An 18,070-nucleotide genomic window follows, 5' to 3' on the forward strand; every position below is an offset into this window, starting at 1 on the left:
TGGAACTGGTTGTGAAAATAGTTGGAGGGAGGAGAACAATGTCTAGCAAAAGGATTATGAACCCAATATTACGATGAAAGAATGAAAAAAAAAAACCCAAAACTAGTGGATTCTAGCTTCATGGTAAGGTAGAAAGAATACCTATTTATTAAAACTGTTTTTTTTTATTTTTCAATGTTTGTTTTTGAGAGAGAGAGAGAGAGAGAGAGCAAGAGAGCGCACGATCGAGCGGGGGAGGGGCAGAGAGAGACTGAGACACAGAATTAGAAGCAGGCTCCAAGCTCTGAGCTGACAGCACAGAGCCTGTTGTGGGGCTCGAACTCACAAGCCATGAGATCATGACCTGAGCTGAACTTGGATGCTTAACCAAGGGACTGAGTCCGTAAGAGCCCCTAGTAACTGTTTTTAGATAATAGGCGACACAACTTATCAACACAATTGGTATTTAACTGAGTGTCTTTACAAACATGGAAGGGATCTGGCAACTTCACCCAGAACAGTGATTCCCAAGTCTAACTATTTGATTAGCAGTCTTCCTTTCTTGCCTCACTTATATACATAGGCCCTGCAGCCACATTAAGCATCCCCCGACATTTTTTCTCTTTTATTCTTCTGTCTTTTTTGGTCCAAAGTAATGGAATAAAGAAATTATTTTTATTACTATTGACTTGAGTTTAGAGAGGTTTAGAAGAGCTCTGTGTGGGGTAATAGAACTTGTCTCCCGCACACTCCCATCCTAAGGAAACCAGAATTTCTTTCTTTAAAGTGGGTATGTCTGGGCGCTTGGGTGGTTCAGTTGGTTAAAGGTCTGACTCTTGATTTTGGCTCAGGTCATGATCTGAAGATTTGTGAGATCAAGCCCAGCCTTGGGATTCTCTATCTCCCTCTCTCTCTGCCCCTTCTCTGCTCATGTGCATGGGCTCTCTCTCTCTCTCTCTCAAAATAAATAAACCTTAAAAAAAAAATAAAGTGGATATGTCAGTAATAAATGGGATAGGAGATGGGCAGTAGTTTCATCTGTCTTCTGGATAATCCAGAAATATAGTTTTATGTATTTTTTGGGGGAGTAATCCAGAAATCTCTTGACCTTTAGAATACTCCTAGAATAAAAGTCTTCATGCGGCTCTGCATTTCCCCCACCCTCCCTTTCCAAATCCCATCCCACGACCATCTAGAGCTTAAAGCTGTATGTAAAACACAGAGACACAGAGAATATGTCCCCTTTCCTCCCTCTCAAAGAAATATAAGCCACAGAAATACTGACATTCTTTTTCACACTTTTACATATTGATTCTGGGAGAGCCAACAAATTTGGTTCTGCCTGCCCCTTGAGAAACAAACAAACAAACAAATAAAAATTATGTTTTCCCCCCTGGACCATTTTAGTTAATGTTTATTGTTAAATTTATGTCTTTCTTGGGGCTTAAAAACAATGGTACAGAGGTGCATCCCGATTTTTTTTTTTAAATGCATTTAGACTAACTAGAGATGGGCATGCAGAATATTAAGCAAAAACCTGAAGCCTCCCCTGTAGTTGCTAATATCTATTGGATGTAGCCATTATTAATTCTTCATTGGCCTTTGGTTTTGTAGCTTACAAAAAACTGTTATGAGTGTTATGAGTATGATGGACAAATGTACTCTACAGCTACCAGAAGCCTATATCAATTCTTTTTTTTTTTTTTCAAGGTTTATTTGTTTTTGGGACAGAGAGAGACAGAGCATGAACGGGGGAGGGGCAGAGAGAGAGGGAGACACAGAATCGGAAACAGGCTCCAGGCTCCGAGCCATCAGCCCAGGGCCCGATGCGGGGCTCGAACTCACGGACCACGAGATTGTGACCTGGCTGAAGTCGGACGCTTAACCGACTGCGCCACCCAGGCGCCCCCTATATCAATTCTTAAAAATGAAAGATGGCTCTACTCTACGGCATAATATGGTTTCTTTGAACATTAGGGATTCTGGTCTAAACTCATGCATAATTAGTTATACTGTAAAACTAAACAGATTTTCTTCTAGGTGGCAGGTTCCTTTCAGGCACGTAATGACGGAAAAATAGATTTGTTTCTTCAGATCTTTTTGTTTTTTCTTTAGCTTCTTTGGCAAAAGCTTTTTTTGCACAATGGAATGCATTCCTCCACTAGACTCCACTGGGGAGGACTTAAATGTTAACCGTATTAGAACACTGGGAAACAATTAACATAAGTTAGGTATAAGAAAGGAGAAAAATTATACGTGAAATAAAAAGAAAAAGATAAAGTGGCTAAGAAAATAGCAAAGAATCAAAGAGGAAAAAGAAATTGTTCTTAATCTATTTAAAAAGCAGAAGTCTCAATATGGCATTGTATTTCCAGAAACATAAATTTCTCCATGGGCAAACATTTCAGTTTTTGAGAAATGAGATTATATTAGAAACTTTGAAAAACTTATTTCAGGTAAGATGTGTTGCCCTGTTGAATGGGATTTAGAAACTTTTTATTCAAAATAAAATGTTCATATGGGGGTGCCTCGGTGGCTCAATCAGTTAAGCATCCGACTTCAGCTCAGGTCATGATTTCAAGGTTCACGGGTTCAAGCCCCACCTTGGGATCCATGCTGACCACTCAGAGCCTGGAGCCTGCTTCGGATTCTGTGCCTCCCTCTCTCTCTGTCCCTCCCACTCACTCTCTGTCTCTTTCTCTCTCAAAAATAAATAAATATTAAATTAAAAAAAATTAGAATGTTCACAGAAAAGAAATTATAGCATTGTTTAAATAGGGACACTTTTTTTTGAGAAGTAGCAATAATTATTACATTTTAGAAATCCTCTTCTTTCATAAAGAATTATAGTTGTAAATATATAATGGATAAGTTGCATTGGTAAGAGTTAATGATGTACGTGAATTTATACTTGACCAAAAGGCCAAGAAGCGATAAAGAGTACATGAATTTAAAGGATAAAAATCTCCTCCTTCCCTGGTCCTACTCTTTTTGTTTGTTTGCTTGTTTGTTTTGGAAAAAGATGATAGAAGTTTCATTTTGTGGCCAGAAAGACAGGTCTTAAATGTCTAACTCAATTGATAACCAAAAACAGTGTTTCAAGCTCAGTCAAGTAATTTCCTTTAAGGGATTGGGAACTACCAAGTAGCAGCTAAGTATCGACCTTAAATACGTCAAGTTCTCATTTTTGCTTCTAATTTTCCTTCCTGTGTACATATGGAACATGATGGCAGACCCAAAAGATGGTACTAGTTGGTAACGTGGCAACATGCTGTTTGATTTTCAGAAGTACCCTATTTTTATATCCCTAAATGCTGCATTGAAAATTTTAATCCCAATAGTTTTACAAGATTAATTTGTCCACTGCATATAATTCACTAACAACACCAATTTTGGGTAGCTGTTTGGTGGGGATTGATAATGACAGTACTCTTGAGTGGCTTTGAAAAAAAAGGTAGAGTACTAGTGGTTATGAGAGGATAAATAAATGTTTAGTAATGTATACTCACAGGTATTTAACCCAAATAGAATTCTAATTGTAGAATCTTAGAGCTGGCAGTGTTCTTACAGGTCATTGACTGTAATCCCCATAATGTAAGGATAAAAAAAGTGAGGCTTAAAATGGAATTCCCAAGACCCCAAGTTATGAGAAGAATAAATAGTAGAAATTATGTCTTAAAAACTAAACCTTGCTTCTCTTTCTTTCTGGGCTTTGGGCTCTTCAGTAATGATTAACCCCCTACTTATATGTTACTTTATTGCATTTAGTAGGCTGAGTAAAAATTTAAAGATTGTGATTCCATTATGCACAAAATTATTCTCTGACTACTTGTATGATTAACTCTGAGTATTTGGGCTCATGTATAACATTTCACAGGAAGCAATTCCTAAAAATACACTTTTGTTTATTTTTGCTTATTTTAGGTTTATAGAATTGTCGAGATGAAATTAATCTCTAATATATCAACTCAGTTTAATTCTCTTATTTTACAAATGAAGAAACTAAGGTCAGGGAGATTTTTGTCACTTTATACCAGGTTCATAGCCCTTAATGATCGGGTGAGTGCTAAAATGCCAGGTCCCAGGATTCAGTACATTGCCCTTCATACTCTAATGTATTACAGTCATTCCATTTATAGTTTATAAAAAAATGAAATTATGAAACATTTGAAGCATGAAGAAAAATATGAATAAAAGAGAGAAAAGAGAATAATACAACTAATACCCATGAATACTAGGGTCTTTAAAATCATAATGTTTTGCTCTATTTGCTTCAGACCATTTTGTGTTTTCAAGAGCAAAGCAGATACAGTTTAGCCCTCTGTGTACCCCTCTTCATCTTCCCTCTTTATATTTTTGTTTTAATATGTAATTTTTCAACTTTTGTTTAGAAAAATTTTAAACATACAGAAAAGTTGAAAGAATCTCTCAGTGATCACCATGTAACTACCACTTAGATGCTTCTATTAACATTTTAGTGTATTGCTTTGTCCCAGATCTATTCATTTAGTTGTTCCTACATTCTTCGATTCATCTATTATTTTTGATGCATTTCAAATGAAAGTGCAGACATCAGTACAATTTCCCCTAACACCTAGCATGCATATCATTAATTTGTGTTCTATTTACATTTTTTTCTTTTGGTGTAAAATTTACATACAATGAAATACAGAATTCTTAAGTGTATTTTCATTAGTTTTTGATAATTACATGCACCTGTATAAGCATCCCCAGGATCATCCTGTGAAACACTACCATGACCCCAGAAAATTCCTTCATGCCCCTTCTCTGTCAATCCCTGCCCAGCCCACTTAGAAACAGCTACAATTCTGATATTTTCCATTACAGATTAATTTTACCTGTTTTAGAATGGAATACAAATGGAATTCATACAGTAGGTTGTTTTGAGCGAAACTTTTTCACTTAGTATGTTTTTGAGATATATCCATACTTGGGTGTATCAGCAGTTAGGTCCTGTTAATTGCCAACTAGTATTTCATTGCACAGTTGAATTGTGGTTTGTTTATCCACTTTCCTTTTATTAGAATGTAGGCTTTTAAATTTTAGTTTATTATAAATAAAGCTGCTATGATAGCCACTCCAGCTTTGTATTTACTATTTAAATGGTATATCTTTTCCCATCTAATTTAATTTAATTTTTTATAAATTTTTTAAGTTTATTTTTTTTGAGAGAGTGTGTGCAGTTAGGGGAGGGGCAAAGAGAGAGGGAGAGAGAGAATCCCAAAGAGGATCCACACTGTTAGTGTGGCCAGTCAACCTAGGGCTTGAATTTACAAACTGTGAGATCATAACCTGAGCCAATATCAAAAAAGTCAGATGCTTAATCCACTGAGCCAGCCAGGCACTACCCCCCCACCCTGATCCATTTAATTTTAAATTATTTGTGTGTTCGTATTTAAAATTCATCTCATATATACAGCATAGACTTGGGTCCTGCTTTTAAAAAAATCCATTGTGACAATCTTTGATTTAAAATTTTTTTTTTTTAACGTTTATTTATTTTTGAGACAGAGAGAGACAGAGCATGAATGGAAGAGGGTCAGAGAGAGAAGAAGACACAGAATCTGAAACAGGCTCCAGGCTCTGAGCGGTCAGCACAGAGCCCGACGCGGGGCTCGAACTCACGGAGTGTGAGATCGTGACCTGAGCCGAAGTCGGCCGCTTAACCGACTGAGCCACCCAGGCGCCCCAATCTTTGATTTTTAAATGGAATTATTAATCTACTTGCATTTAATGTAATTATTGATGTGGTTGGATTTAAGTCACATTTAAAAAAATTGTTTTCTCTTTTTCCTCCTGTTTTTTATTCCTCTGTTTTTACTTTGCTGTCTTACTTGGACCATAGAAATGTTTTTAGAGTATTTGGAATTCATATATATTTAATGGTTACTCTAGGGATTACAATATATATCATTAACTTTTCAGTTTAATTAGCATTAATATTGTATTACTTTAAAATGTGGAAACTTTGCAACTGTATAGGCCTATTTACTACTTTCCACTATATATATATAAAATGTGTGTATTATTTTTGCCTATACTGTAGTTCAGTTGCTAAAGCAGGAACAATTCAATGCCAGATCATTTTTGAAAATTCTTTATTTTGTTTAAAAAAAGAAAATGGAAACTAAGAAGAAATTGTGAATGAAATAATATAAGTAAGTAAGTAAGTAAGTAAGTAAATAAATAAATAAATAAATAAAGGGGCAACTAGGTAGCTCAGTTGGTTGAACATTCAACTTCAGTCAGGTCATGATTTCGTGGTTTGTGAGTTCAACCCCTGTGTTTGGCTCTGTGCTGATAGTTGGGAACCTGCAGCCTGCTTCAGATTCTGTGTCTCCCTTTCTCTTTACCCCTCCTCTGCTTGCATTCTGTCTCTCTCTGTCTCTGTCTCTCTCAAAAATAAACATTAAAATTTTTTTTTAAAAAGAATGTAAATAAAATAAGATTTAAAACTATGAAATAGCTGAAATCTTAATAACCTATGATAAAATAATAAAAAGTAATCTATAATAAAGATAAGAAAATAAATATTTTCTTAAAAATTGTGGAAAATTATCAGTGAAGTCAGAGACAAAAACATGTTAAAGTTTATAACCTTAATATTAATGTTTAAATGCAGAAGATACATGACAGTCTTTTTTGACTGATTTGTTGAAAAGGTGATCACATATCAAAAGAAAGTTTTCAGAAGCTGCATCTAGATTTTTTTTTTTTTTTTTTTTTTTTTTTTTTGCGGTATATAGGACTGAGATGGGGTAAGGGGGTGGTGAAGAATCAAGCAGGCTAAGCAATTATTTGACCACTGGTTTTGCAACTTTATAGTCAGGCAAGAGCACAGAAGGGTCTTTGTCTTTGGGGACCCAGGGCTGATGATGGCTATCCTGTAACCAGGTCAGTTAGTAGAACTAAAATTAACTGGGTAGTGGTACTTTACTTATGTAGGTAGGGAAACAGCAGTGGGTTCAGCCACTTTATTCAACTCCTTTTGTGAAGTCAGAAGTTGACTGGCCTTGTGTGGAAAATCAATAAGGCATTTATAAACCTTCATGAAAAAAAAAGATTTTTGAAAGGGGAATATGTCGGTTACATGGAGAGATGACCCTGTGTGAAGGTGGGAAGGGTTAGAGTAAGCGGATTAAGCTGCAGTGACTACAGGGAACACATGCCAGTATTTTTGATTTATGTTAGCGTTCATGTAGTGAGCACTATCTGGAGAATAGCAGTGCTTTTCAAACCCTGTTGATGAAGCCTTGCACACACATTGTGGCATTGGGAAGTTGCTGGAGTGTACTAAGCTGAAGGATTCTTTTTGGGGTTAGCTGATGATCCTTTTATTTCTTAACGGATGTCTGGTCTAACCTTTATAGTTTGGATGGATGATATTTAGGTTCAAACTTCCTGCTCATGCATAGGGAGATCAGTGATTTTTCTTTAAGTATTCCTGCACACTCATATTTACCGTTGTAAACTTTTAGATTTGAATGTTTTACCCTCTTCCTTTCTTTTTCCTCACTGCTTTCACTTCTGCATGATTGTTTAGGGTGAGCCTAGTTGTCATGGACGTGTTAAGTGTCAAATATATGACACTCATTTATTTTAACTTTGGTTAAAATTTTAACTGGTCTGCATTTGTACAACACTTTTAGTGCCCTGAAAATTTGCTTTTATGAATTAGGGGTATTGATTCTAATAGACTAAATTACTATTGGATTCAGAAACATGAAACAGTATAAAGGATTGTAGATATACAACTGCTTTATGAATGCATGCCTCTCTATTGAAGAATGTTTAGCATTATAGGAATTGAGTGTATTTTCTCAAAGCACAAACATGTTGGTATGAGACACTACGCAAGTGGATGGGCCTTTAGGCTAAATCTGCCTGTATGCCCCTCAAAGCTTTCTTGTTGTATCTTATATGATTTTCACTGCTGAAGCTGCCTTTTAATTTGTAAATGTGAAATGGGCTGGATCAAAGTCTTAGAAGATTCAAGGAATCTAATCCAATTTGATGTAGAGCAAAACACAATTTAAAATCTAAATAATTCCCAAACTCAAGAAGCTGCTTTCTGATCACCTTCTTTTCCAATCATCACAAAGCGAGACTCCTGCTGTAATTTTCTCTTCCCAAGATAGGCAACTCTTCTATGCATCTCTCTGGCAACCTTAAAAAAAAATTACTCTTGCACTGGTTCATTTGATTTAGTGGTCTGGAAATTTGAAAATGAGGTTGTCTGTTAAAGGTGACCCCCTGCAGTGGCTTTGGCAGCATGGGGTGTTCCGGAGCAGGGAGCAACAATGGCGGGAAGCCCCTTGAAAGAGCAGTGGTGCTGACATGATTGGGCAGAGCAGTAAAGGCTGATTTCCTTACACTGAAGCTCTTCTGCCCCAGGCGTCTTCCTCTGACTGTCACCCCATTAATGCACAGCAATTGCTAGACAGTCTCCAAGTCATCACCTTCTGAAAAACAACAGATGGGTTAACTGGCTTGAGGTCAGTCAGTGAGTCAGGAGCAGAGCTGGGGTTAAGTCCCTAGTCTCCTCATACCCAACCTGGTAAAGGACCAAATGTATAGGCTGTGGTTCCATCAGCATTTCTAATGCTTGGGGAACAAGCTTATTAAAATGGCTCTAAACTGATTAAGCCAGGTTTATATCCTGTTCGTTTCTCTTTTGTTCTTTCTTTCTTATTTCCTTCTTCCCTTCCTTTCTTCCTTCCAAAAAATATCCTGAATTGATCATGTACCACTTACTATACATATCTGCAAAGATGCTTCCTAATTACACTGTCTGCCTCTCTTTGTAGTCTCCTTATATCAAATGATAATATTCCCATAGCTCATGGCACTGTTATCATTAAAAATATAAAATCTGAAATTAAAACATTACAAAGTTTACCCTTTGAGTTTTAGAAGAGGAAATTTTTTTTTCTTCAGTGACTGTTTTGATTCCATATATGAGTTTCCTCCACATTTAAGTAGCAGCTACTCTTTTGATTATGTGTAGGGGAGAAGGCAGATCACATCTAATTGATATCTGCATACAAGAAAAAAAGTGATTTTAGTTAAGTTCATACTTTGAATTTACAATCAGACTTTTATCCAAAGACACTTGAAAGATATAAAAATTAGCCACTGAGTTTAAGTACTTTATTCTGACCAATTGCCAAAACCAATCAAGGCCATAAGAGACAGAGAGATGGAGTGGGGTGGGGGCAGCGGAAAAAAAGGTGGGGGTGGGGTGGGGCAAAAGAATAACTTTAAAAAATGGAATTATTTTTATAAACAATTTGGAAAGATGGATAATAGACTTGATTGTGAATGACAGCCTCTTGAATCAGTGGTTTGTAATCATTTTTAAAATTTTTAATTTTTTTTGTTTCTAGACCTGGACTCTGAATAAAGTTTAATAATGTCATGAGCTCTTTCCCCAGAAATATACATATGTGTTTATCATATGTGTTTATCATATGTAACTTTTTAATACAATTTCAGGTATTAAACTCCCTTAAAGCCCAGTCAATGCTGTAGGTTAAGAAATCTTATACTTAATTAAGGCAAATAGAAAAAAATCTAGGGAAAAACCTTAAAAATTAAATATTTCTTAATAATATTGGACTTAAACTGAGAATTTTTAGCTAAACTGTGGACTTCTGACTTGCTTTCTCATATATCACCTTACTAGTCAATAAAAGCTACCAACTCTCACTTTTGAAATTCTCAATCCTCTTATGCTGTTGCTCTATAAAACAGTGCTCTTAATTAATTAGTATCATCATAGGATTAAGCAGTGAAAGAAATTGTGAGAAGTTATTTGAATTTATAATTCAACCCTTGGCCATTAGAATAGGGCAAACCTAAACCATTATAAAAAGTAAAATTACTATTAAAAATTTCCAAAGAAAATTCTACAACTGTTTTCAATAGCTAATGTCAATATCTAATACTTTCCTGTAAGAAAAATAATTTTTTCTTTATATCTGACCTAAATTCTTCATACTTCAGATTAAATATTTATTTATTTTTTTATCATCACTGGGAATTGAACCCAGCTGGTCAACAACTTCTGTGTAGTACTGTTCAGAGTAGTACCTTATTTTTTTAATCAACTAAAATATGTAGATAATAGGTTGTTTTGATTGTATATTTAGTCTTGATCAGCTCCTAAAAGATTTCGTGGTGATTTAAACTCCTTGAATTTCAGCTTACGAACCAGAGTTTCTTTGGAACAAGCAAAACATGTTAAAATAGCAATTACTCTTGTAATTGCAAATAGCTGAAAGTTCCTAGATTTTTGATGCTCTTATTCTAGGTTTGATTTTCAATATGTTTTTGATTGCCTCCCTCAAATTTCTTTGCATTTTCTTGTAGTTTTTTTTTTTTTTTTAAATCATGTTTATAGTTTTAAGCTCATCAAGAAAAAAAAATAGAAGTCAGTTGGGAGATGAAATGGGAAGGAAGCAAAAGAAAAATTTTCCAATCCCTTAAGATGCTATATTCTTTTTAAAGAATTCCATTCAAGTAAGAGTATTTTCCTAATCACTGTATGTTCATTTTCAATTAATATGTTAATTAAACTTGCTTGTGGATTCTTTGCAAATTCAACCTGTATTATAGTTAAAGGTTCTAAGCTTTCATCAATGAAAGGGAGCAGTTTGGTTTTTGTTCCCCACTCTACCTTTTTCCTCTCTAAAAATGGCTGGAAGAAGTTTTTTTTTGTATTTCCATGGTATTCTTGTTACTAAGCCATTGATCCTTTCAAGTGTAATACACGGTACAGTGTTTCTCAGTGGGAGATTTGTCTTCAGTATCTCCGTAGGTTATTCAGGGTGGCATATCCTCTATTGAAAGGTCTCCTTAGTCCTTTTCTGTTTCCTAATCATGACCTTATATATTGACTTCATGTCCTTAACTGCAACTCCCCTTACTTGAGACAGTATTTTTAATTCAGGAGGCCTTTAAAATTGCTTTAGCAAGATATTAATTAAAAATAGGAATTCTCTGAGTCATTTTTGTACATTTCTTTTCTCATAAATTATTTTAGCATCTCGTACTCAGTTGCAGCAGATGACACAAGATCACAGTCTCACAAACACACATGATAAACGTAATGCAACAATATTAGAAATCAATAGTGTGTGTTTTATTGTATACTGTACCTAAAATATACAATAGGGTGACTTACATAAATCATTTATTCCCAGTCATGATTGATGACCTCATAACTCACGAGTGACGGGGCAAAGCAGAGCCCCAAACGAGTTATGAAATGTCATCAATAACAAGTGGAAACAAATGATTTATCCAGTGTCACAGCCCATTGTATGTTCAGTTTATGCAACAGCAGTTAATGATAAAAACACCCAAAATGGGTGCAGCTTGTATTTTATTCATCACATACGCACATACTCTTCCTACACTATTTTACACTAGGTTAGTGCTTATTGTCCATGAAGAAAATGATCAGGGTTGAAATAGGAAAGTGGGTTGATAGAGAAGATATGATCTTTGTATATATATATAAATCCTTTTGGAATCTCTTTCCTCTTGACTAGGCTTTTCCCCTTTCTTTTTTCAAAAAATATCTATCCCTTTTCTAGTAAGGAAAACATTGAAAAGAATATCTGCAGCTATGTAATTCAATTTGTTTCTTTCTCAGCTGACATTCTAGGAGAGAGAAAAGTTAGCATGATTTTTAAAGTTAAAGGATGTTATATGACTTTAACACTATTTTTTACCCATTTGATTTTTTTTTCTGACTATATAGCTTAGGAGCAAGGAGTTTTATATTTCCATATTCAAAGGCAGTAAGAATCTGACTATTAAACTGTTTTATTTTGCAACATCATTCTATGCATCCTATGTATTTTGGAAGTCCTGCATGTTTCACATAGAAATCTTATTTGTAACATTAAAGTGCAGTTATAGTTTCACTTCAAATTTAGAGATAGGTTTCACTAAAGTTGGGGATATTGGTGGTTGCTAGAAGCTTGTATTTGAGGTTAATGTTATGAGTTCACATTCTAATTCCTTAAAATTGATATTAACTTTTGGGAAAAATGCCATTTAAAGAGAATGTCAGGTTCTTTTGAATTAAAAGTCTGTCCCTTGTGACACTCTCCTTCAATATTTATAATATTGACTCACTAAGAACCCCAGAATCTTGTTAGATACAATTTTATTAAGTGAATTTAAGAGACTGTAATATGGTTATCACGCTGTGCTGGTTGTTGTACAAAGTTAAACAAATCTAGCTTTTACCTGAAATGAACATTTAGGCAAAAGATAAAGGGGCAATTAGACATAAAGATATCTTTGTGAGTCTTAGCAGTTATAGAAAGCACATACTGTTTGTAAGCATTGTATGAAAGCAAATGTGTGTCAACCTCTACACCCCCGTTTTGATTCCTCTGGAATATATTTCCAAAATATACCTCAAATCTGCCTGCTTTTTCAGATATCCACTGTTATTGTAGTCTAAGCAAATATCTTTTCTCCCCTAAACTATCTTCTGTGGAAGCTTGCAAACTTGATTGTCTATTTCCTCTTGTCTCCCTTCAACATATTCTGCATGTAGTAGCTTTGAGTGATCTAAAACTGCAGCACTCCCTGCTGTAGCTCTTCAGTGTCTGTGCAGTACATTTAGAATACATCTAACCCCCTCTAACTGATCTGTAAGTGGTCCCTGTATAACTCTCCACGCTCATCATAATCTATTTTCTCTCCCATTTTAGCCACATGTTCTTTTTTCATTTACCCCAAAGGGGCTGGCTAAGCTCCTTACTGCTTTGGATCTTTTTCTGTCCTATTCCCTTTGCTTGGAATTTGTCCTTTTGCTTGGCTGTCATCTGCTCGTCATTCAGATCTCTCCTAACATGGCTTTTTCACAGAAGTCCTCCCTGAATTTTGTGCTAGTCAGGCCCGCATTGTAATCTGTCAATCTACTTTTCCTTCACAATGTCTGCCACAACTTTATTTTCATTTTATTTAGTTCTTTTTCCTGAAGGTGCTTATCACAACTTTAATTGTATATTTCATCTCTGTGATGATTATTTTCAATACATATATCTCCATCTAGGCCATTAACTCTATAAAGGAGGGCATATAGATTTTATTAATTGCTTCTTTTCAGTATCTAGAACAGTGCCTGATACCTTAATAAGTATATGTATATTTTTGAAAAAAGGAGAAGGTTTGAAAGTGACACGGTAGGAAAAATTAATAATTTCCATTGAATTATTTCTTATTCATTGGTCATCTACTATATAAAGACTATAAAACTCAATACTGTGGAGATTTACTAAAGAATTTGAGAAATTGTTTTTTATCCTTGGAAAGCTTATATTAAATATGAATTCCTAAAATCAGTTCAAGTATTTATTGAGGATACATGAGTAGATCAGAGGCGGAGCTAATCCTGGAAGTTTACTTGATATTGGTGAGTTGAGCTTCAATTTAAAAATATAAGGAAAAGATTAGCAACTGGGAACAGAATGAACATTGTTATTTCCCATACTGGAGTGTGCATATAATCATGATAGAACAAGTTACTAGAAAGTTTCTACTTTGTTGTTATGGCCTGGATTGTGTCCCTTCAAAATTCATACATTGAAGCCATAAGCCCCAATGTGATAGTATTTGGAGATGGGGGGTCTTTGGAAGATAATTAGGTTTAGATGAGATCATCAGAGTGGGGTCTTCATGATAGACTTAGTGCTCTTAAAAGAAGAGACTCCAGAGACCTAGCTCTCTCTCTCTCTCTCTCTCTCTCTCTCTCTCTCTCTCTCTGCACATGCACTCAGAGGAAAGGGCATATGAACATATAGCAAGAAAGCAGCTGTTAGCAAGCCAAGAAGAGAATGCTCATTTGGATCTGACTATGCTGGTATGGTCTTAGACTTCCAACCTCCAGAACTGTGAAAAGTAAATTTCTGTTGCTTAAGAAATATCCAGAGTATGGTATTTTGTTATGATCCCACATGACTAATGCACTTGAAGATGTGCTTTTCTGGCATAGAAAATTTCTTGATTTGAAAAATCTAAAATTAGATTTTTAGTCTAAGCTGAGAGGCTAGAAAAATGAAAGTGATTGCTTATCACCTATGTACCTTGGTAAAACTGTCCAGTGGCATGGGCATAAGAAGATAATAAGATGACATAAGAGATACCTCCTAGAAATTCTATTTGCTAGTATTCTGAAAATAGTTAATACTAATATTTATGATCCAATCTTAGACTCTGTCAATAGGAGTATAGTACTTGACTTTAAGGAGATAATAATTACTTCTTCTTTCAACTATAGTTATGGTTTTGTTCAGGGCATCATATTAATAACCTAGAATATTGACTGTACTGAAATTTACTGAGAATTTTTTTTAACATTTTTAATGTTTATTTATTATTTTTGAGAGAGAGAGTGCAAGCGGGGAAGGGACAGAGAGAGAGAGGGAGACACAGAATCCGAAGCAGGCTCTAGGCTCTGAGTTGTCAGCACAAAGCCTGATGCGGGCCCGAGCTCATGAACTGTGAGATCATGACCTGAGCCAAAGTCGGCCACTTAACCGACTGAGCCACCCAGGCACCCCTACTGGGAATTTTTAAATGTAAATTTCCAAGCCTTACCCTAGAATTACTGGATTGTAATATATGTAGGTGGGACTATGTAGATTTTCTGTTTTAGAAAACAAGCTACTAAATAAGCATTTGAGAAACATTGAATCAAAGCATATTCAGGGACACATGGGAAGGTAAGAGGATATAATATTATGTCTTAGCAAGAAGAGTTGAAGGATTTAGAGATGTTTAGTCTAGAAAAGATAGGACATTATAGTTGTCTTTCAGTATTTGAAATCTTGCAGATAGAAGAATAGGATTTGATTTCTGTCATTCAGAGGACAAAACTTGGATCAGTATGTGGGAAATTTAGGTAGTATGATTTGGCCTCAAAGAGAAGCTTTATTAATTTCTAGTGTTGTTCATAGAATGGATGACATTGGTAATTGTTAAGATCTCTCTTACTGGTGATATTTAAGTGAAGGCTGGATAACCTCTCAGGGGAGAGCATATGAAAAACCTTCCTAATACATTCTTCCTTTCCAAAGGGGAAAGTAGTGGAGTAGATATCAGATTTTCAGTCATGTGAATAACAATATATTTTTTAAAAATATCTCCTCTGTCTCTAGCACTCTATCTCCTCACTGTCAAGCCAGTGAAGGTCTACCAAAATGGAATCCCAGCTTTGTTGAAGATGTGTGTTGGATTAGGCACTGAGCATGTCAGAAAGGCAGTACTGTGTGGGGAAAAGGTTGGAAAAACACTTAGAACTAAACTCTTAGGCCTCTTGCTGAAAGCAATCCTTCCTTTAATCATACTCAGTTATTGGGGAACTCTTTGTTCTTTTCCATGTCTCTTGCCTAAACTTCTGATTAGAGTTTGCCTGATACCATTAAATATAATAGCTGGTGATGGACTTGGGTGAGTCCCTTTTAGATTAGATTAGGAGTTATTGGTGTCCACATCTGCAGTAGGATGTCTGTAGATCAGCCCCCAAATGTAGGTTTTCCAGATGTCACCTTATTGAGCCCATCATATATTATAGGAATTTGAGATTGAATAGCTGTGCCTAGGATGCAATTTGTGGTAGCTGACTCTTGTGGTTGGGAAACTTTGCATGATGATAGCCTGGCAGAGAAGAGAGGATTGGCAGGTGCATAGAGACTCCTGAGTTCCAAACCTATGCACAAAGTTGCTAATCAGAGCAAAGAATTGCCATTCTTTGTTTTCATCTCTCTACTAGCCATTCAGGCTACCCTGTGTAATCTTTGTCCTTTAAAGTCATACCTTAGCTGTAATTTTGCTCTGATTTCACCCAAATAAAGGTGGTTGGAGGATAGGAGGAACTAGAAAGAGAAAATACAGTGAAATTCTCTGTGTTATCCTACACATGATTCTAGGGACTTCCCATGCACATTAAAGTGATTTAGTGATTTCTTTATGACTGATTTTCTTGCCTTATTCTCACTTGTATTTAAGATAAGTTGAAAAAGTAATGATACAAAAACTATAAAAATTGGAACCAGGTGAAAAATAAATCAGTATGGAATAGTGATTCAATATCATAGTTTTAAACCAAAACATCTTTTGTTTTTATTACAAATAGCCAGCCAAGTCTTACCTCAGATCTTTTATCAAATTCTTTGGAATCTGAGCCAGGGTCATGTGCAGTTTTAAAAGGTAATAGATTTGATGTGTAGCTAGAGTTGAGAACACATTTCTTGGGTTAGGAATTCAAGTAGGTGGTTCTGGCTCAAGGTCTGCCCTGAAATCAGGAAATCAGCAGGTCCATTTCCATGATAGGTCACTCAAATGACTCAATTCCTTGTCACATGAGCCTCTCTATAAGGTTTGGGTTTCCTCATAATATGACAGGTGGCTCCTTCAGAACATGTGATATAAGAGAAGAACAAAGGTCAGAGTCACAATGTCTTTTATAACCTAGCCTTTTATAACCATTCTACTAGTCACACAGACTAACCCTGATACAGCGTGGGAGGGTGTTACACAAGGCTGTGAATACCAGGAAGCAGAGGTCATTGGGGGACCATCTTGCAAGGTGGTTACCACACGTACCATGACTCATAATAGCTCTCATTCCATGAATTAGAGAACAATTGTTGGAATTTTGCCAGCTCTCAAGAATGTCTATTTCTACTGTAACACCTAGGAGGAGGGAAAAGAACTACAGAATGAGTTTTCAGACATGCTTACCTAAATGAAAGGTGGTCTTGGGCCAAAACTTAGTTTATTACATGGCTACCATAAGAGGTCCATGGCGCAAATCATGAAAAGATCTGAATATTTCTCCTTTCTCAATGTACAGACTGCGGTAAATGACTGCAGTTACTTTGAGGAAGACTGAGAGGTGATATCATTCTTCCACATCAGTACCTTGCCTTCTAAGTGAGAGGCTGTGATTTTTCTATTAGGGTAATTCTAGTCAATCAAGCCTCTTTCACCAGACCTAGAGGTTTTCACTATATAGATCAAATAAGACTATTTATTTAGTTATAAGGACACTATTGTCAATTAATCATTCTCAACGTTCATTATAAAGGTCCCTTTAGCCCTAATACCCATTATGGCAACAGTATTCTCCTTGCCTTTTATAATTAAGTCTCTGGTACCCTTAGCTCTTATCATGCCCACTGAAATGAAGGAACCCATTTCAGTGACAGTATGAGATGGCTCCTTCCTCCCTGCCTTCAGAGGACAGTTATGACAGTGCTTTCTGAGGATATTGGTGCTCCTTCAACAATTCAGTTGTTAATCTCTCTGTGAAGGTTGAGTGCTTTGGACTAGAAGAAATAGGAGGCAGTTGCCTGTAATAAACTCACTTCAACACTTTTCTTTTTCTAAGTCTTGACTTTTCTCTTCCATATATTACCAAGACTTTTCCAGCATATTCACAAGGTTATTGTAGGTCACCAATGATTTTAGGTTTCAGATGACTAACTAATGACATGCTGATATTTGACTCAGATCTGGAAGAAAATAGGGTATGACATGTGAATAACTGGTATCCCTTTACAAGTTAAGTAGCCTGAAGTGAGGTCATTTCCAATTCTTTATGTAAGGTGGAATCAGCCTCATCAGTCAGGGTAGGAGGTGTCTGTTGACTCAATAGGTTTGGTAGGATTTGGTGGGGGGACTGTGTACTCAAAGATATCTGAAAGGTCCCAATTACCATCTTAATCAATTGTCACCAAAATTTCATGGTTATGCTCTTTTCTAAGCAAATTTCCCGTTTTCGCATAAGAAATATAAGACTTTATTGTAATTCATCAGCTAAAGGATCAGATTCTTTTTTTGATTTAGCTAATCAACTCTGTGACAGTAGACATAAGAGATTCAATCTTTTAAGACAAACTTTCTTTTTTCTGCTATGGCTTAAACAAAGACTTTATGGTAGAGCCTGCATTTTTCTTCCTTTTATATCTCCAATGCAGTTACAGGTAACTAACCTACCCGACCATCCTTGCATCGTATGCTTATCATACTCTGTTTTGGAAAT

The 18,070-nt window shown here is 35.7% G+C and overlaps 2 long non-coding RNA genes across 2 annotated transcripts in view; one reads left to right on the top strand and one right to left on the bottom strand.

Moving 5' to 3' along the window:
* LOC121029809 (uncharacterized) overlaps positions 1-18,070 on the top strand; it is a 386,492-nt gene that overhangs the window by 185,224 nt on the left and 183,198 nt on the right. The window lies entirely within an intron of this gene.
* Positions 8,190-16,662, bottom strand: LOC121029810 (uncharacterized). Its single transcript, XR_005789917.1, has 4 exons — positions 16,535-16,662; positions 16,175-16,435; positions 8,900-9,037; positions 8,190-8,462 (listed from the first exon to the last, which is right to left on the bottom strand). It is a non-coding gene; the product is annotated as an uncharacterized LOC121029810 (long non-coding RNA).

The sequence above is a fragment of the Herpailurus yagouaroundi genome, unplaced genomic scaffold (assembly GCF_014898765.1).
Source record: "Herpailurus yagouaroundi ecotype Mexico unplaced genomic scaffold, PumYag 139, whole genome shotgun sequence".
Lineage (NCBI taxonomy): Eukaryota > Metazoa > Chordata > Mammalia > Carnivora > Felidae > Herpailurus > Herpailurus yagouaroundi.